Here is a 19,836-nt window from a genome sequence, read left to right as displayed (position 1 = left end):
AAAAGCACTAAAACTAAAAACCTTATGATTATCTAGTAATGAGTGTCAGTTAAAAGAGGACAACCTATCATTTTTTACCTGTATTATCTAGTTATCATATCTTTCACCTACTGGTCAGCAGCAAGTCTGACTCATACTGAGCTACTTGTGGGTTCTCTACAATTCTTTCAGTCATCCCATTATATTGGGCTGGAGCCATAGCACAGCGGTTGGGCATTTGCCTTTCACGCAGCCGACCTGAGTTCGATTTCTCCACCCCTCTCAGAGAGCCTGACATCTACTGAGAGTATCGAGCCCGAGTGGCAGAGCCTGGCAAGCTACCCGTGCATATTGGATATGCCAAAAACAGTAACAAAAACTCTCTCAATGAGAGATGTTACTGGTGCCCGCTCGAACAAATCGATGAGGAATGGGATGACAGTGACAGTGACCCCATTATATTATTCTCCACCTCACTCTCAAACCAACAGTCCGTACCTGCTCTCAATTTCTCTTAAATACTAAGATTTCTTTCTTCAGACTTTGGAATAAAAAATTACCATTCCCCTCTCCTAGAAAATGGTTTAATTCTATTTCCTGGCTAAATGTTCTTGATCATCACAAAATGTTCAAAGAGAAGCATAATTAATAGTTATAGCAGTTTGTTCCCTAGTATTTTATCTTAATGAGAATAAGAAAAGTCACATTTTCTTTTTAATTAGTTATTAAAATCTCTAGTACTTGAAATACTCATTAGATATTCAAATGTAATTGGATAATGTTCGGCATTTGTTTTACATTATATATTTATAGCAGTTAGAGTTCAACTCCGAATGTCAAGGATCATTGAAACTACATGCGCATTATCTGGGATAATAATTTAATACAGAGAAACTGATCATAAGATGACTTTCAAAACAGTGCAATTAGGGGTTTGGAGAGATAGTACAGTGGGTAGGGAGTTTGCCTTGCACAGGGCTGGCCCACGTTCATTCCCCTGCATCCCTTATTGTCCCCTGAGCACCACCAAGAGTATTTTCTGAACATAGACCCAGGAAAAATGCTTGAGCATTGCCATGTGGGGACACCAAAAAACAAAATACAAAGAAGCAGACAAACAGCAGTAAAATTAGGTTTACTTTGTTATAAACAAACATAGCTTATTATATCATTTGTATGCTTCCAGTGCTGAGCTTGGGCCTAATAGCTCCTGAAAAATTTGCATAATCTTGGAAACTTACCTAATATCACTGAGCTCTTTTCACACATCGACAAAGTTAGGATTGAATCCACTCACACACACACACCCCTGCCTGCAAGGAGATATCTTTAAGCAGCACAACAGAGCTCATTTTGTGTGGACTCAGCAAGGGTTACGGTTGATAAGGACACTGGCCTATGAAAATTTATTTTAATTAAAAAGATTAATACACTTATCTTGCCAACATGAGACTATGAGCTTGATTCTTTACAACTCACAAGTACCCAATGCAATCCCCCAGAAACTACCAATAGGGATCCCTGAAAATAAAACAAACTGTGGTATCTCACAGAGAGCAACCAAGTGTATGCAAGTACAATCACATTGGGTGACACTCTATGAGCACTTAAAGCAGAGTGAGTGCGCCACATGGCATGTTTCTTATCCCTAGTGACCTACTGTGAGAATAGCATGGTCAAGTGTGTAATGGCAATCCCTGCTGAACAATTTAAACATGTGTGTTGGCCTCTGTCACTGCAAGAAATAATAAAACAAAAGGAAGAAAATAAAGAAAGCATGAAGACATGTATTATGAACTCCAAAAATGTCATGTTTAGGTAGAAAAGTTATTGTTAGAGACTGATGCAAAAACCAGGAGATGATTATTGACTCTTTGAATTCTTAAGAAAGGAACTCAAGGAAATATGGATATGTGGCCAGTCGGGGTTCTAGGATTCACAATTTGGTGTGATTTGGCAGCCAGTCTGGACTCTGCAGTTAGACATTAGAGCTTTCAGGAGGTGCAATTATATTTGTGGCAACCTCAATAAAGTGTCACATATTGGGATGCTTATTTTGCAGCAGAAATGTGCATATGGGTCTGTAGTCTAGGCTGATTGGTTCCTTTTGAGGAATGTGAAGAAAACCATTTTCTATGAATGTATCTTAATTTGGTAGGCATTTCTTGGCTGGCAGATAGCATGCTAGCTGCGCCTTAACTTTCTTCCAGATTTATCTCTGGAATATATAAGGATATCTTTTTCTAATAAGGATTCAAGTCAAATTATATTAGAATTTCATTAATGACTTCATCTTTTCTTTATAGCCTAGGTAAAATGGTCTCTTTTATTTGTCAGTCTGTAGTACAAATGTGCAAAGGAAGTGCATACCTCTATCACAAAAATGTTTTTTTTTTTTAATCTCCCACCACTGTTTTAAAACCACCTGTTACCGCTAGTCAAATATTCAACTTTTTTCTTTTTAATTTTGTCAGGAACAGACATCTGGCAGTGCTCAGGGCTTACTCTTGGCTCTGTTTTCAGGGAGTGTAGCTGGCATGGCTTAGGGGATCAAATGTGTCACTGGTGAGTGAACTGAAGTGAGACACTTGCAAGGCAGCACCCCACCTGCTGTACTATCTCTCCTGTTCTCAAGTCTTCATCCTATTTGATTGTGATATGTTGATAACGTTTAACTTACTAATTTCTTTCTATTTCTGGAAAAACATTTTATGATTGTTATAAACTAGGATTTGCTATTTAAATAAAGTTCAAATTGTATAGCTATATACAATTATGTGCTTTATACTCTAAAGTGATATACACTGCTAAAATAATGTTTAAAATAATGGCTAATTTTGCTTTTTTAGTGTGGAGTTGAGCCTAAGTTTTAATGAGGTGGATTACAGTAAATAACAATCATAAAATACAATTTTTTTTTTGCTTTCTGGGTCACACCTGGTGATGCACAGGGGTTATTCCTGGCTCATGCACTCAGGAATTACTCCTAGTGGTGCTCAGGGGAGCATACGGAATGCTGGGAATCGAACCCGGGTCGGCCACATGCAAGGCAAACACCTTACCTGCTGTGCTATTGTTCCAGCGCCTACAGTGCTTTTTTAAAATACAAAAAATAAAATGATATTAAACCACATTATAAAAACACTATATTTTATTGAAGCGAAGTGATGCGGTAATATGAGATTGCTTACTACTAAAGAAGTGTCTAAAATGTCTGTTATTCAGAATTAGGCCATCAAATAACTGAAACCTGAAACAACAAGAATTTGGAGAGAATATATAGAAATTACAGCAGCAGAGGTTAAATAATAGTACAGCTTGTAGGGTGTCTGCCTTGCATGCGACCAACCCAGGTTTAATGTTTAGAGAGGAGTAATACCTAAGTGCAGAGCCAGGAGTAACCCCTGAGCATCACAGGGTGTGGTCCAATCCCCGTGCCCCAAACTCAGACACAACATGAAAATAAGGCAAGAACCTACAGGGGCATAGAATTATATTGCATTTTGTTGAATGGTTTTTTTCCCTGTGTCTGACAGTACAGCATAAAGTCATAGCCCAAACTTTGAGTTTTGAATATTGTTATTGAGGAGAAGAAAAAAAATAAGACATCTATTATGTGAAAAAAATCTTGGATGAAAATGGCACTGAGAAATAAGCCGAGAGTTCTGAAAGCAATAATACTCTAAATCACTCATGTATCTTAAAAAAGTAGTCATAAAAAAGGCCAAGAAATCAATCAGAAAGAAATTTCTAAATGACTAAAAAGCTAAGACCTTTCAATAGTCTCTAGATGCAGGGACAGCAAAATTGCCCTGCAGGGTATCTAAGGAAAAAGGATCGAAATAAATACCCCACACTTTTAGTAGAGATTTCTAAAGAAAATTATGACCTAAAATAAAATCTGAACCAGATAAAGATAAGCCTTGCAACACAGTCTATAAAGTGGTATGCTGTTTACTGAGATATAGTGATTACTTTTAGTCCAACTTCTGGATAGGAGGAAGTTAATTCTTCTGTGAAAGAAAATAAAACTCTCCAGAATTTTTCTATTTTATACAATGACATATAAAAAATCCCTATTATTAACGATATAAATCTAAAACATTAAAATACAAGAGAAAGTAAAATCCAAGTTATATTTGTATGATCTGATAGTTAAATTATCAAATATGCAATGTTAAACATTTTTTAAATTAAATTTACTTAAATGTGTTTAAAACAATAAATAATACAATTGCCAGCAGTTATATCAGTAGTTATATAAAGAGCTACATCATCTAAGTGATCACTTTGGGTCACTCATAAACTCAGTTAAAAGAGACAGCGGTTAGAATACAGACAAGAATTTTTGACCCTGATGACTGTATATTGGTATATCAGCTTTTATGTAAGGAGATCAGGGAAGAATATGCTGCAGATGGTTGAGCAGCACTTGAATTTCTTGTACTCAACACAATAAGCACATTATCACACACAAAGTTCTGAGTTAATGAATATGGGACATCATTTTTAAATCAGGAAAAACATTAACCTAACAGGAGAAAAATAGAAACAGTGAAAGACTGTGACCATCAAATAATGGCTTCAGAACCAAGGACAGGAAGAAGACATGAAAGTTGACCTAGCTGTCCTCTGCTTGCAATTTTTGCAGACACTACAGTTAAATTCAACTTTGATGTGGTTGGTCTCAGATGATGGAACACAAATGCAATAAGAAACTGAACATATTTGGCCATAGGAGGAGAATATGTTTGTTGTAATCTTCAGAGTTACCTTTACCAACTGGTACAGAAATTCTCAACATCAGTTCTTGCTGGCCAATGAGATGTGCCCCTGTCTCCTTCTCAGGGGATTTTCTAGAATGTTTTCCTTTGTGGTGTAGTATGTGATCCACAGCTTCCTGGTGGCTTCAGTCTGAAATTTGTCTCAATTGAGATCACATTCTTGCTTACATTTTTCCAGCAGTCCTAGTCTGGGAAATTCTACCTACAAAGCATATGTGCTCCAATATTAGAGAATCTGACACTTTCCAATTAGTTCCAATGTCTCAAGATAAAATTTGGTAGAGAATTGTAGCAAAGAATTTTAATATGTGTGGATTAATATACTTTAATGTGTACATGTGCAGTTAACATCTTTCAAGAACATATAAAAAACACTGGTCCTACAATTAAAATTTTTACTATTAGCAGTATAATAAGTGAAACTAAAACAAATGGCACTCTCTGTAGTTAGAAAAATCAACATTTTTATTCATTTGCTATTTAAAAAGCATTAATTAAGTGTATTCTATATATTAAAAGGGGGCTTTATTTACTCTTGATAAAGAAGTTTAGCAACTGATTATTACTTCTATTTACAATTCATATTATTCATATATTTATCTATGATATCACATACTAATATCATATATATCATATATTCAGCTGGTCATTACAATAACACATGTAAAATATTAAGATTTGGAAATGTTGAAAGAAATGTCTGACAATTTTAATAACACAATGCATATATCAAAGATAAACTCAAATATCTATGGTCAAAATGAGATTTAATAAATATATTATGTAAATTGCTGGATAGAACTCTAGTACAAATTATGAGCCTTTTACCGAAGGAAGATATAGATTTTAAAACACACTGATATTGGGGCTGGAGTGATAGCACAGCGGGTAGAGAGTTTGCCTTGCACGCAGCCAAACTGAGTTCGATTCCCAGCATCCCATATGGTACCCTGAGCACCTCCAGGGATGATTCCTGAGTGCAGAGCCAGGCATAACCCTTGTGCACCACCAGGTGTGACTCAAAAAGAAAAAAAACACACTGATACCATTTTTATAAACATTAATTCCTAGAAACTTAATCTGAAAATATTTAGTAGAATTTTTGGCTGAAAACAAAAATTTATGGAAAATTAAAGGGAATTTAAAGGTATCAATAGATTTTATAGTATAGAAAAATTTTCCTTAAAAGAATACAACTTATTGATAATTCATCTCTTGATTGGACATTATTCAAATAATTTCAGAAGTATGAACATCTTTTATAATGTTTTGAGTGAAAATGACATTTTTTGTTTAACTTGTGAAATAAAAGGTCCAAGAAATATCAATATATCCCTGGCCACAGTTTGGGGCTCACTCTGAAGCCCCAAGCCCCACCTGGCACCTTTGAGCCACCTCGCAGACCGACCCTGACCCCTCCCTTTACTCCAGGTTAGGGGTGCGCCCTCACTTTAGGGGGCGTGGCCTCAAAGTGGGCGTGGCCTCTTTCTGGTGCGGCTGCAGTTGTTTCTCCCATTCCATGCATTGTGCTTTGGCCACAATTGATATAATCTATTCCTCTGAAGAAGACCCTGGTCATCTTAGTCACTATATGTTAATAGTCAATTAGCCTAGCCTAGCCTAATTTCACAAAAACTGTCTGTGAACACATTAAGCTGCACATAAAAGTCCTTTGTAAAAAGATCATAGCCCCATGTCTTCAGTTGAGGCCCCTCTCAAGCTAAGGAGAGCGCCTGATAGTAAAGCCCATAACATCATGAAGAAACAGCGAAAATCCCCACCACCAGGAGAGATGGAAGAAAGGATAATAGTAACCTCAGCAGCGATTTCCCAAAAATACAACCTCCTCTCGGATAAACAATTCAGAGAGGAAATCGTGAAGATGGTTGACGAACTCAAAACAACTATGGAACGAACATCCAATAAATTAAGGAAGGATATGGATGCAGCATTGGAATGGTCCACCAAGATAATCCAGGAAAAAATGAGAGCAGAAATTTCAAAGCTACGAACAGAAGTGACAGAACTAAAAGAATCAGTAGATTAAATAAAAAACTCAGTAGGAGCCCTCAATAGTAGAATGGTTACAGCCGAAGACAGAATCAGTGAGCTTGAAAATGAGCTGCAGAAAGCATATAGGCAACAACAAATAATGGAAAAAGACCTCCAAATGGCTCTAGAGTGACGTAGAGTCCTAGGGATGACCTCAAGAGAAATAACATAAGGATCATTGGAGTACCAAAAGCACAGGGAACCAATCCCAATGAAAAAACACAATTAAAGACATCATTGCTAATAAATTCCAAGAGCTAGAGAATGCAGACATCCAGATCCAAGGAGTTCGAAGGGTGCCAGCTAAAAGGGACCCAAATAAAAAATCCCCAAGGCATATCATAGTCAGAATGATGGGTGCCATGGATAGAGACACAATACTGCAAGCAGCAAGATCAAAGAAGGAGATCATATAGAAAGGAGCACCCCTTAGATTCACAGCAGACCTATCAGAAGAAACCCTCCAAGCCCAAAGACAATGGTGGGATATAGCGCAAAAACTTAATAAAATGAATGCCTCACCAAGAATACTTTGCCCAGCTAAACTGTCAGTTAAAGTTGAAGGAACCATACACTATTTCACAGAGAAGCAAGAGCTCAGGAACTTCATAGACTCAAGACCAAATTTAAAAGAAGGACTCAAAGGGCTACTATAAGACAAGGAAAAAACCTACAAGAACAACAAACCCTACAGAAAAATGGCACAAAATCCCATGACAATAATTTCTCTTAATGTTAACAATCTAAATGCACCAATCAAGAGGCACAGAGTGGCAAAATGGATTCAAAAACTAAACCCAACTTTCTGCTGCCTACAAGAAACACATCTGAATAGTCAGAACAAACACAGACTCAAAATCAAAGGAGGGAAAACAATCCTGCAAGCAAACAGCTCCCTCAAAAAAGCAGGGGTAGCCATACTAGTATCTGACAACATAGATTTCAGGCTGAAAAAAGATCAGAAGGGACAGCGAAGGTCATTTTCTATTCATTAAGGGTTATGTACAACAGGAAGAAATCACACTATTAAATGTATATGCACGTAATGAACAACCAACTAAATACTTAAAAGAACTCCTAATAGAATTTAAGGAGGACATAACTAGCACCACAATAGTAGTGGGAGACTTCAACACTGCCTTATCACCTCTGGATAGATGACAAGAACAACACTCAGCAAGGAAACAATGGCTCTGAAGGAAAAAATGAAGGAGACAGGGTTAATAGACCTATATAGGGCTATACATTCCAAATAGAAAGAATACACATTCTTTTCCAGCGCACACAGAACGTTTTCCAAAATAGACCACATTCTGAGTCACAAATTTTACCTTAATAGAATCTGGAAGATAGAAATTGTATCAACTATCTTTTCAGACCATGATGCACTGAAGATGGAAGTTAATCACACACAGACATGAAGAACCAAATCAAACACTTGGAAATTAAACAACTCACTATTGAGCAATGAGTGGGTCATGAAGGAAATCAAGGAAGACATCAAAAAATACCTTGAAACAAATAAGAATGAAGACACAAGCTACCAAAACCTATGGGACGCAGCTAAAGCTGTGTTAAGGGAATATTTGTAGCTCTGCAAGGTTTCCTCAGAAAGGAAGAAAGGGCCTATGTAGGAAAGAAATAATAAAACTTAGAGCAGAAATTAATGATATGGAAACCCGAAAATCAATCTGAAAGATCAATGAAACCAAGGTATGTTTGAAGATACCTTTTGCTTAAATATCTTCAAAGATGACTCGGAACTAAGCAATCAAGTTGAAACAGAGATAAACAAATGGGACTATATTAAACTAAAAAACTTCTGCACCGCAAAAGACACAGTGATCAGAATTCAAAGGCAATCTACAGAATGGGAGAGGATATTCACCCAATATCCATCCGATAAAGGGTTGATATCAAGGGTATATAAAGCACTGGTTGAACTCTACTAGAAGAAAACATCCAACCCCATCAGAAAATGGGCCGAATCAATGAACAGAAAATTTTCCAAGGAAGAGATACGAATGGCCAAAAGGCACATGAAAAACTGCTCTGCATCACTAATCATTAGGGAGATGCGAAACAACCATAAGATACCACCTCACACCACAGAGAATGGCACACATCCAAAAGAACAAAAGCAATCGCTGTTGGTGAGGATGTGAGGAGAAGGGGACCCTTCTCCACTGCTGTTGGGAATGCCGACTGGTCCAGCCCCTTTGGAAAACAATATGGAAGATTCCCAAAAAATTAGAAATTGAGCTTCCATTTGATCCAGCAATACCACTTCTGGGAATATATCCTGGAAAAACAAAAAAGTATAGTCGAAATGATATCTGAACTTATATATTCATCGCAGCACTGTTTACAATAGCCAGAATCTGGAAAAAACCTGAGTGCCTGAGAACAGATGATGGTTAAAGAAACTTTGGTACATCTATACAATGGAATACTATGCATCAGTTAGAAAGAATGAAGTCATGAACTTTGCATATAAGTGGATCAACATGGAAAGTATCATGCTAAGTGAAATGAGCCAGAAAGAGAGGGACAGACATAGAAATATTGCACTCATCTCTGGAATATAGTAAAACAGAGTAGGAGACTAATACCCAAGAATATAATACCAGGAGGTTGGCTCCATAGCTTGAAAGCTGGCCTCACATGCTGGGGGAAAGTCTTCCCAGATAGAGAGGGGAACACCAAGTAATATGTGATTGGAGATCCTACCCGGGAAGGGAGATGTGTGCTGAAAGTAGACTAGAGACTGAACAGGATGACCACTCAATTCCCCTATTTGGAACCACAACACCCATAAAGAAAGAGAGATATCAAATTGGAATACCCCGCTACAGAGGCAGGGTGGGGTGGGGGGATGGGATTGGGGGTGGGAGGAATACTGAGTTCATGGGTGGTGGAGAATGGACACTGGTGGAGGGATGGCTCTTAAACATTGCATGAGGGAAAAACAAGCACGAAAATGTGTGAATCTATAACTGTACCCTAACTGTGACTCAATAATTAAAAAATAATTAAAAAAAGAAATATCAATATATTATATAAGAGCAACGATACTGATCATATGTGATGTACCATGTCTATTAAATCTATTAAGTTATATTAGTATTATGTTGTCAAAATTGTCTGCAAACATATCAATAGATTAATGACCTTTGAGAAAAATCCACTTATATATGATTGTAAAGTTTATAGCAAAGTCCTTCTGAACTGTGGTAATAGTTTTTAATTTTTTTAAAATCAAGACATCATAATTGACCAAATTATGCACAATAGCTTCAGGCATATAATATCTTGACACCAATCCCTCTCTTGGTGTCAACTTTTCTCCACCATGTCACCAACTCCCCAATCTATCTCCCTGGTAGGCACATTTTTAAGTTTGGTTAATGTATTTGGGCCTCATATTTTCAGTTTTGTTGGTTGTGTCATTTGGATTTTTACCTATTCCCCACATCTGTTCCTAAGGCCAGTGTCCCCTACCTGTCCCACCTTCTGTTCTACTACCAATCTTTATTTTTTTTGATTCCCATCATTCTTGTTTTTATAATCTAAAGTCATTGTGAATCTAGATACAGTCCTTTATTTATTTTTTTTTGGAGTGGTCTAATGTTTTTATTGCTATTTTTTTCAATTGGGTGGTCTACTTTTTTATTTTTTAATTATTTTTTATTAGTTTATTTTTAATTAGAGAGTCATCGTGAGGGAATGCATTGCATCCCCTTGTCAAGTCATTTGTATACCATAGATAAGAGAAATCATTCCAGTATTTGTCTTTTTCTGACTTAATTCACGTAAAAGGTTATCCTCTATTTCCATCCAAAAATAGCACAGGTTTATTATCAAGTTATCAGCTGTATAGTTTTTTTTTTATGTGTACATGTACTGTACCTTCATTATGCACTCATCTTGGATTGATTCCATGTCTTAGCTATTGTACTAAGTGCTGCTATGAATAATGCTGTACATATGACCTTTAAAATGAATGTCTTCATATCCTGGAGGTATATATCAGAAAGTGGAATTGCTGGGTCATATAACAGTTCTATCACTACTTTTCTAAAAAGTCTGCATACTGTTTTCCATGAGGGTTGAACCACCAATATTCCCACCAGAAATGGATCGAGGTCATGTTCCACTAACTCCTCACCAAAATAGATCATAGCACTTGTATCACTTGTCATCCCATTGCTCATCGATTTGCTCAAGCGGGAGCCTTTTACATCTCCATTTATCCCTGTTGTGTGCCAGTGTAGCCCAATGGCATCTGCTCACTCCAGGAACACAGAGAGCCTCAAACTGCCCATTCAGGGTCCTGACAAAGAAGTCTGACCCACTCGTAGGTGGGCAGCCATGCGGTCTTTTGATATTTCGTGGAATCCAGTCAGTAACAGCTTTAATCAAGTGGATGTCTCCAAATCGCTTTACGTGTCTGGCCCATCAGATTTTTGATGCCTTGGGAAACAGACAGTGTCCTTGATTCTTGATCATTGTCATAGGTCAGAACTCCGGATTATTTCTTTCACTTGAGTGAAACATGATATTCCAAGCATAGCTCTTTTGATTCCTCTTTGGGAGACCCGAAGAGTGTTCTCATCCTGTTTTCATAGGACCCAGGTCTCTGAGGCATATACTAGTGCAGGAAGAATGGTAGATTAAAAAAGATGTGCCCAGAGCTGGAGGTTCTTCTTCCTCTTGACAACTTCTTGAAGGCGTTCCATGCTGCTCTCTTCCTCTTGCACAGCTCAGGTGCCAGGTCGTTCCTCATGATGAGTTCTCCACCTAGGTACACATAACTACTGCACTCAGAAATGTTTGGTCCATTGAGAGCAAATGGAATGTCAGTAGTTAAGTGAGGAATAGGGAGGGAAACACTTCCCTACATGCTCCCCTCAGGGCAGAGCCTGGAAAGCTACCCATGGCATATTCAATATGCCAAAAACAGTAACAAAAATGGATCTTATTCCCCTGAGACTTCCAGAGCCCCCAATACGGCAGCGTTGAGAAGGATGAGCTAAAATATTAGGACCAAAGAAGGCTGCAAAAATGAAGAAGGACTAAAATGACTGTCTGCACTTTTAAGGCATGTATGATGGCATCGGAAGCATCCATCAAAGACTTGATGTGCAAGCGCAGAAGACCAAGTACAAATCATTGGATTGACCAAGAAAGAAGACATCGATCACATCACGTCGTTTTTGACACTGGAGAAGAACTGTTCCTCAGAACATGCAACAGTAGAGGTGTCGGTGGTGTCGGTGTCCTCGTCAACACAAACTTGGCTATAAGCACTGATTCGTTCTAATGCCTAACAACCCAAATCAGACGCTTACATTTGCATAAATGTGGCTCATTGCCGGCAGTTTCTATCTTCCTCATCTATGCAACAACAACCAACTGCAACAAAGAAGAAATTGAGAGTCCTACATGGAGCTGGAGAAGTTCTATAAAGAAGACCACACCTACTACAAAGTCGCTGTTGGTTATTTTAATGCCAGTATAGGACCAAGAAGGTTGCCTGAAGAACTCTATATCAGGTCCCATGACCTAGAAATTAACGAAGAGGGTGAAAGACTGTCTGAGTTCATCATGTCGACCAAGACCATCCATGGTAACGTGCAGTGCAGTTCCAGAAGGCCGAATCTAAACATTGGACATGAGAATCTCCAGGTGGACAGTTTTTCAGTGAAATTAACCACATCATATTCAATCAACGGTTTTGCCTGACCAATGTTGTCCCAGAATTCCAAATGGGATCAGACCACCATCTCCTTTGTGCGAAATTCTACTTCATGGAGTGGGGAGAAAGGGCTGCAAGAGTTAAGAAGAAAACTCCCAGAACGAACACCAGCAGGGAGCTCTTTGCCACTATTGAAGAAATATGAGAAGATGTCATCGTTGACAGCATGGATGAGGAACACAATTGACTGATTCAGCACCTCCATGATTGTGTGAGAAACACCGAGAGAGAGAAAGCTACTAAAAGATTCCTGTCTTCAGAAACTCTAGAGCTCATTCGCCAGTGGGGTTTGGTGTGATCCTCAGGCAATCACAAGCTAACATCCGAGCTCGCAAAGCTGTGCAGAGAAGCAATAAAGAAAGACCTAAAGAAAGATGAGCAGCAGTGTTGCCAATTGCGACAGAAGCCAGGAAAAGTATTCATAATGCCCTCCTGTCCTTCACCATCAATAAGACCCAGATAACTGCCCTCCAACATCCTGATGGATCTATCACATCTTCCAGAAGGGCAATAGAAAAGGTTATCCACGACTTCTACTCTGATCTCTTCCATAGACACGTCCATCTGCCCACATACCAAGTTTCATAGAACAGATGTGTTGTTCTCAGCATTCTCCCTTCAGAAATACAACATTCCATTTTTTTCACTAAAGCACCCAGTCCAGACAAGGTCAGAAGAATCTGCTGCCAGTGTTCATCAATACGCTCACTCAGCTCTTCACACGCTACCTGTCTGAATGCAAGATTCCGTCCCAATGGAAAAACCAGCAGGACCATCCTGTTGTACAAGAAGGGAGACATCCATGACATTGACCACTATTGCCTGATCTCCCTGTTGTCTGTCGTCTACAAGTTACTATTCACTCAAGTTATCCTGAATAGGATTGCAGAACACTAGATGAAGAAAAACCATGTGAGCAAGCTGGGTTCCAAAAAGAATTCAGCATGATCAACCATATTCACATGGTGACCAAGCACATTGAGATTTTGTGAGAGTTCAAGATGCCACTCTGTCTAATGTTCATCAATTTAAAGAAGGCCTTTGATTCTATTGAGACTGAAGCCCTAGCCAAACATGGTATTCAAACTCAGTACATCAGGATCCTCTGTGAACTGTATTACAAATTCACCACCAGGATCTCACCATTCGACAAGGGACTGATCATCTACATAAAGAGAGGGGTTCGGCAGGGCGACAAAAAAACAGATTACTCCTACAAAACACAGTTCTCTTTTTTTAATTTTATTTTTTATATTTGCCATTCTCACTAATGTGTAATACTATCTCAATTACATCTTCGTTTGAATATACATGATCATAAGTAATAACTAAGTTTTTTTATAACAGTTATAATGGGAAGACTGATATTTTTCAGATATTATCCTTCTAACATTTAAAATGATCTTATATTTTCGTTTCTTTTTAGTATAGCACTATACTATGTTTATTTATTTGTAGTTGTATTTCACTACAAATTTATTTGTGGCAGAGAGTCTCTGGCCCATGTGCCTGGCTCTCTTCCCGGGGGCCCCCTCAGAGGGGATGGGCTCTGGCTTCCCTCCCCACCCCAAGCAGAGGTCCACGGCTGAAGACCTTGGAGCCTCGCCACAGCAGTGCTCAAGGCTCCTCTCTACATGTTTGGACAAGACTCACGCATGAGGGAACCGGCAGAGGAACCAGCAGAAGAACCCAGCTGTGTGGGACACAAGGCTGAGACCTCCAAGGCCGCTCAGATCAGGACTGGGCCTCTTCCACCCAGATTTCCCATTTTCCAGGGACTGCCCCCAGGCACCCTGTGATTCCCATCAATGGCCAACATCCAGAGACTTAAAACCAAGCTCCCGGAAGCGACATCTTATAGCCCACTTCTCCCTCTGAGAGAACCAGCAGGCTACCGAGAGTTTCCTGCCCATGTGGGAGAGCCTCACAAACTCCCCATGGTGTATTTATATGCCAAAACCAGTAACAATAATGGGTCTCATTCCCCTGACCCTGAAAGAGCCTCCAATGCAGCATCATTGGGAAGGTCTAGTAAGGAGAGGCTTCTAAAATCTCAGGACTAGGAGGAATGGAGACATTACTGAGACCGCTCAAGAAGTTCGACAATCAATGGGATGATGATTATGATGATTTATTTGTATGGGTTGAAAGTATCCTAGGGATAACTTTCACTTGACCTTGGTGTATATATATATATTGAGTGTGATTTTGCAATAAATTTTCTTCTAATTTATTTGAAACACTTTGCATATAATTTCTCTAGGGATATTATGAGTTAGTTTTTTTTTTTTTTTGTCCTTATTTGATTTTGGTGTCAAGGCAACATGGGTTTGGAAAATGAGTTAGAAAAGCTTATCTTTTCAATCTTTGGAAGAATTTGAACTCTGTAATTTTTCTATAGAACTTAAAAGATAATACAGGGGCTAAGGTACTTGTCTTGCATGAATTTGATTGTGATTTGTCCTAAAGTACTGCTGGGAACATGCCACAGGCACAGCTGATGTGACCAAAAAACATTTTAAAAAATGTTACGTATAAAGCAGAAGTGAAATGATCTATTTCTAGACTTTTCTTTAATGGAGGCCTTTAGGGATTTTAATTTGTTCAAAACTCAGTCTTGGGAACTAACTGTCATAAGGAATTTAATTATTTTTACTCTCATATAAATTGTCTGTTTATAATTGTTTATAAGTGACTTCTTATTTTCCTCTGTATTTTTGTGACATCATGAATAGCCATCCTTGTCTTGTATATAATTAAATATCATTGTTCTTTATTTTTAAAAAAAATATTGTTGTTAACAACATCATCAACAACATTATTGGTTTTGTAGCCACACTTGGCTGTGCCCAGAACTCACCTCTTGCTGTTTGCTCATTGATCATTTGTGGTGGGTGATCTACATGTGAACTACATGTGATGCCTGGACTTGAGATTGGAGTCTGCTGAGTGCAAGATCAATGCACTAGCCATAGGATTATCTCTTCAACTGTACATTTCACCTTTATTATTCATCCTTATCTAATTTTACATTGTTAGAATGATATGTTAATCATTACAGCTTATTCTTAATTTAGAAAATATATTTTTAAATATTTAGACTTCTATTTAAGTGTTTTTTCAACATCTAAAGATATTATGTGTATTTATGTGTAACATTTATTTCCATTTTCATAACAGGGAATGACAGTTTAATCTGGTGATCATTTTTCATCAGGTACTTATTTTAAAAGTACATTTGGTTTGAATCTTTAAGCAGGCATTTAAAATTTGATTAATCTACATAATATTTTTCAGCAAATATCTGATATATGGAATAAAATATATGAATCATTTCAAGGACTAAATAATGTTTAATTTAGATTTCTTTTAGGCTTCCATTAAACATAATTATTTTAAAAATAGAATAAATTAAAATAAAACAGTTACATTTTATTGGGATGGAGTGATAGAACAATGGGTAGGGCATTTGCGTTGCACATGGCCAAACCAGGTTTGATTTTTCAGTACACATAAGATCCCTTGACCCCCAGACAAAGAGTGATCCTTTGCACAGAACCAGAAGTGAACTCTCAGCATTACTGGCTATGACCCAAAAAAACTAAATAAATTGATTTTTCAAAAAAGGTTTAATTTTATGATTACTAGTTTTCTAAAAGTACACAGTATAATTGAAATGAATACTTAATCTGTCCACTATGTGTGTGTGTGTGTATTTGTGTGCATGTGTGTAACTAGGTGAATATTTACAATGACAATAACAAGTCTGTTAAGCAAATTGTTGTTTTATCTGTTGTCCACCAAGGAATATATTCTGTAAAGTTAATTTGATTTGGCACAGGATTTTTCTGAGATACATAGGAACCATATAGAATTTTATTATCATTGGCTTTCAGTAGTGTACCTACAAAAATGGATAGGCAGAGTGTTTCCTCAAGAAAATAAGTATAAAAATAAACATGCCAAAATGACATGACTTTATTGGTATCAAATAAAAGTAATGAGTATATTAAAATAAATATAAAATCGCTATAATTATAAGAATAACTAATGCATAATACAGTGAATATTTAGGGGGGAAAAGTATGTTAGATTTGTAAAGTCACTTCCAATATATGGATTCTCAATACCAATGACTAAAGTTGCACAACTAAATAGATACACAGAAATGGGTTTCTGATTAGAACCTCATAAAGATATTTATTTTTGTGCTTTATACATCCACTGTATGTAACTTATGTTACATACATCCACTGTATGTTTTATAAATTAATTTATTGGAGCGATAGCACAGTGGATAGGGTGTTTGCCTTGCATGCGGCCAACCGGGGTTCCATCTCTCCGTTCCTCTTGGAGAACCCTGCAGGCTAACGAGAGTATCCTGCCCACACGAAAGAGCCTGGCAAGCTCCCTGTGGTGTATTCAATATGCATGTATATAACACAAAAACAGTACCAACAAGTCTCACAATGGAGACCTTACTGGTGCCCGCTTGAGCAAATCGATGAACAATGCGAGGACAGTGCTACAGTACTACACAATTTTAGAATATGTCAATCAATAACTCTCCACATTCATCATTTTATAGTTCAAACACTCTATCAGTGTAGATGAAAAATTATTATGATTCTTTTTTTTAACCTTTTACTGAATCACTGTGAGATAGACCCTTATAAAACTATTCATGGTTGGATTTCAGTCAGACAGTATTCCAAAACCCATTTCTCTACCAGTGTGCAATTCCTAGTACCAGTGTCCCCACTGTGTAATCAAAAAAATAAATTACAAAGGGCCATGGAGTGTACTCTCTTTCGTGTACTCTCTCTCTCTCTCTCTCTCTCTCTCTCTCTCTCTCTCTCTCTCTCTCTCTCTCTCTCTCTCTCCACCTGTGTTCTGTGATCTCAGGCCACTTCCCACACCCCAGGGCAAATGAAGGAGGAAACACTGGTAATGCTGGTTGGTCTCAATTGCAGTTTATTCCAATATCATCTCCATTCTCTCCTGATTCTACTCCTGATCTTCCCCTTCCCCGATTACCCTCATCCTCCTCTTGGGTCCTGCTCCTTCATATTTCTCCTTCCTGTTTCTGCCTCCCTCCTCCCCTCTTAAAGCCTTAGTTATATTCCCTATCATGAGGGGTAGGGGTGACAATTACACATAGGTGTTGTCATACAATCAACTGATATAATGTCTTTTCCTCCAGGGAAGCTTCTTCTCTGACAGATTCTCATCCAACAAGACTACTGGCCTAAGGGCAAACTATGGGTGTGTTGGGTGTGTTTCTCCTCTAACTTACTACAACAAACATATACATTTTCATAATATTAGTCATTTTTTATGGACACAGTAATAGATACATTAAATTTATGGGATTTTTCTCCTGGGGCCATCTCGCTATAGAACTCAGATTACAGTGCTCAGGCCAGATTAATTTTTCCTAACCCTAGCAGGGTCCTAATCTTGTCATTACTTTTTGGATCATGACTAAATTTGTCCATGATTGTGCTCTTAACTTGTAGTTAAGTATTGTGGTGCTTTGGCCTGGCCCATTTTTTTTTCTTTGCTTTTTGGTTCACACCCAGCAATGTCAGGGGTCACTCCTGGCTCTGTACTAAGGAATTACCCCTGGCTATGCTCAGGAGACCATACGGGATGCTGAGAATCGAACCCGGATTGGCCACGTGCAAGGCAAATGCCCTACCCACTGTGCTATATCTTCAGCCCCAGCCTGGCCCATTTTCATGCCACGGAAGCGCACAGCTTGCCCTGGGACCATCCAGTCCCTTGTTGGGATCTTGCCTTTGGGGTGCTAGGAACTAAGGGCAACTGAGGCTAAAGTTGAGAAATCAGATGCCAGGAAGTGAATATTATTTGGAGTCAATTAACTCCCAAGTTACAAGAGCATAATATTAACTGTCTTCCTGTGTCTATATGAAAAAAAAAAAACACCTCTTTAAAGTAACTATGCAAAGGACATAAGAGAAGGAGAAAAGCAACATTTCATTCACAAATATAAAATCATAGATTTCTGAGGAATCTGACTTTACAAGTTAACAGAGTCTGATGAGGGGGGAAAGGTGATAGACTTGTCAAGGAAGAGAGCACAGAGAAGAGTTTGCAGATAAACACAGAGGAATGGAAGTGTCTCAGGAGCACTATGATAAGCCTAAGCTCCCTGTGGCAACGGATACAGGACAAACCAATGTTATCCTAAAATATTTAGAGATGCATTCCAGTAAACTTGGAGGAATGGAGGAATAGACGTGCATCAGGAGCACTGTGATGGGTATTACTCAGTAAACCAAAAATCCTTGTGGCAGAGGAGAAAGCAGAAATGAATGCTATTCTACACCCATGTTCCCTCCAGGAATCCTCCAACCCCCACCCTGCTGCCTCTATAGCAGGCACTTGAAAAAAAATATTTTTAAGTTAATTTTATTTACTCATTATAAGCTTGGGAGTCTCAAACAGAAGTGCTTGGAGTTTGTCCTGGCTTTGTTCTCAGAAATTATGTCTGATTGTGACAAGTGCAAGTCACAAAATGAGTGTATATTAAAGCAATAGTGAAATAATTAAAATGATAAGAGTTGAAAGCAGCAATTTAAGTGGCAAGGAGAGAACATGGCAAAAGGAATTTTAGCCATATATCTATACAGTCCCATCCAATTGTAATCTCATTGCTATAATACTATATTTAAAATTATTCAAATATAAATAGACAAAAGTGGTTTTTGTTTTGTTTTCTCTCAAATTTTGATACTACTCACATAAACTGATAAGCAAGTTGAAGTTGTACGCTAATTTCTTAATTTGTTCATTTATTTTGTTTTGGGCCCAAACCTAACGGTGCCCAGTGTTACTCCCGGCTCTGCTTAGGAGTCATTTCTGGTGATGCTTAAATTATTGGAGTCAGGTACGATATTTGCAATGAAGTACCTTACACACTGTATATCTCTCTAGCTCTTTGAAGTAATATTTTTCTTTACTCACTTAAATTAATGCTTCCTATTTTCTTTTACAACTACATATAAGTCTAGATGTAGAAGCTTATTGGCATGTGTTAAGGCTTCATACCTATAGAATTTCATAAATTAGAATTATTAATGACTCATTTCCTAGAAACTTCATATCCTCTAGAATCTACAACTCATTACTCTTTATAAATATTATCAAGTACTAGATACTATTTTGAATAAAACATTATGTATATTTTGTATTAAAACCTGATAATTATAAAGAAAACAAATTCTAAATCAACTTGAT

This window comes from Sorex araneus, chromosome 2 (assembly GCF_027595985.1).
Source record: "Sorex araneus isolate mSorAra2 chromosome 2, mSorAra2.pri, whole genome shotgun sequence".
Classification (NCBI taxonomy): domain Eukaryota; kingdom Metazoa; phylum Chordata; class Mammalia; order Eulipotyphla; family Soricidae; genus Sorex; species Sorex araneus.
The sequence above is the reverse complement of the archived record's forward strand: the minus strand, read 5'-3'. Positions refer to the sequence as shown.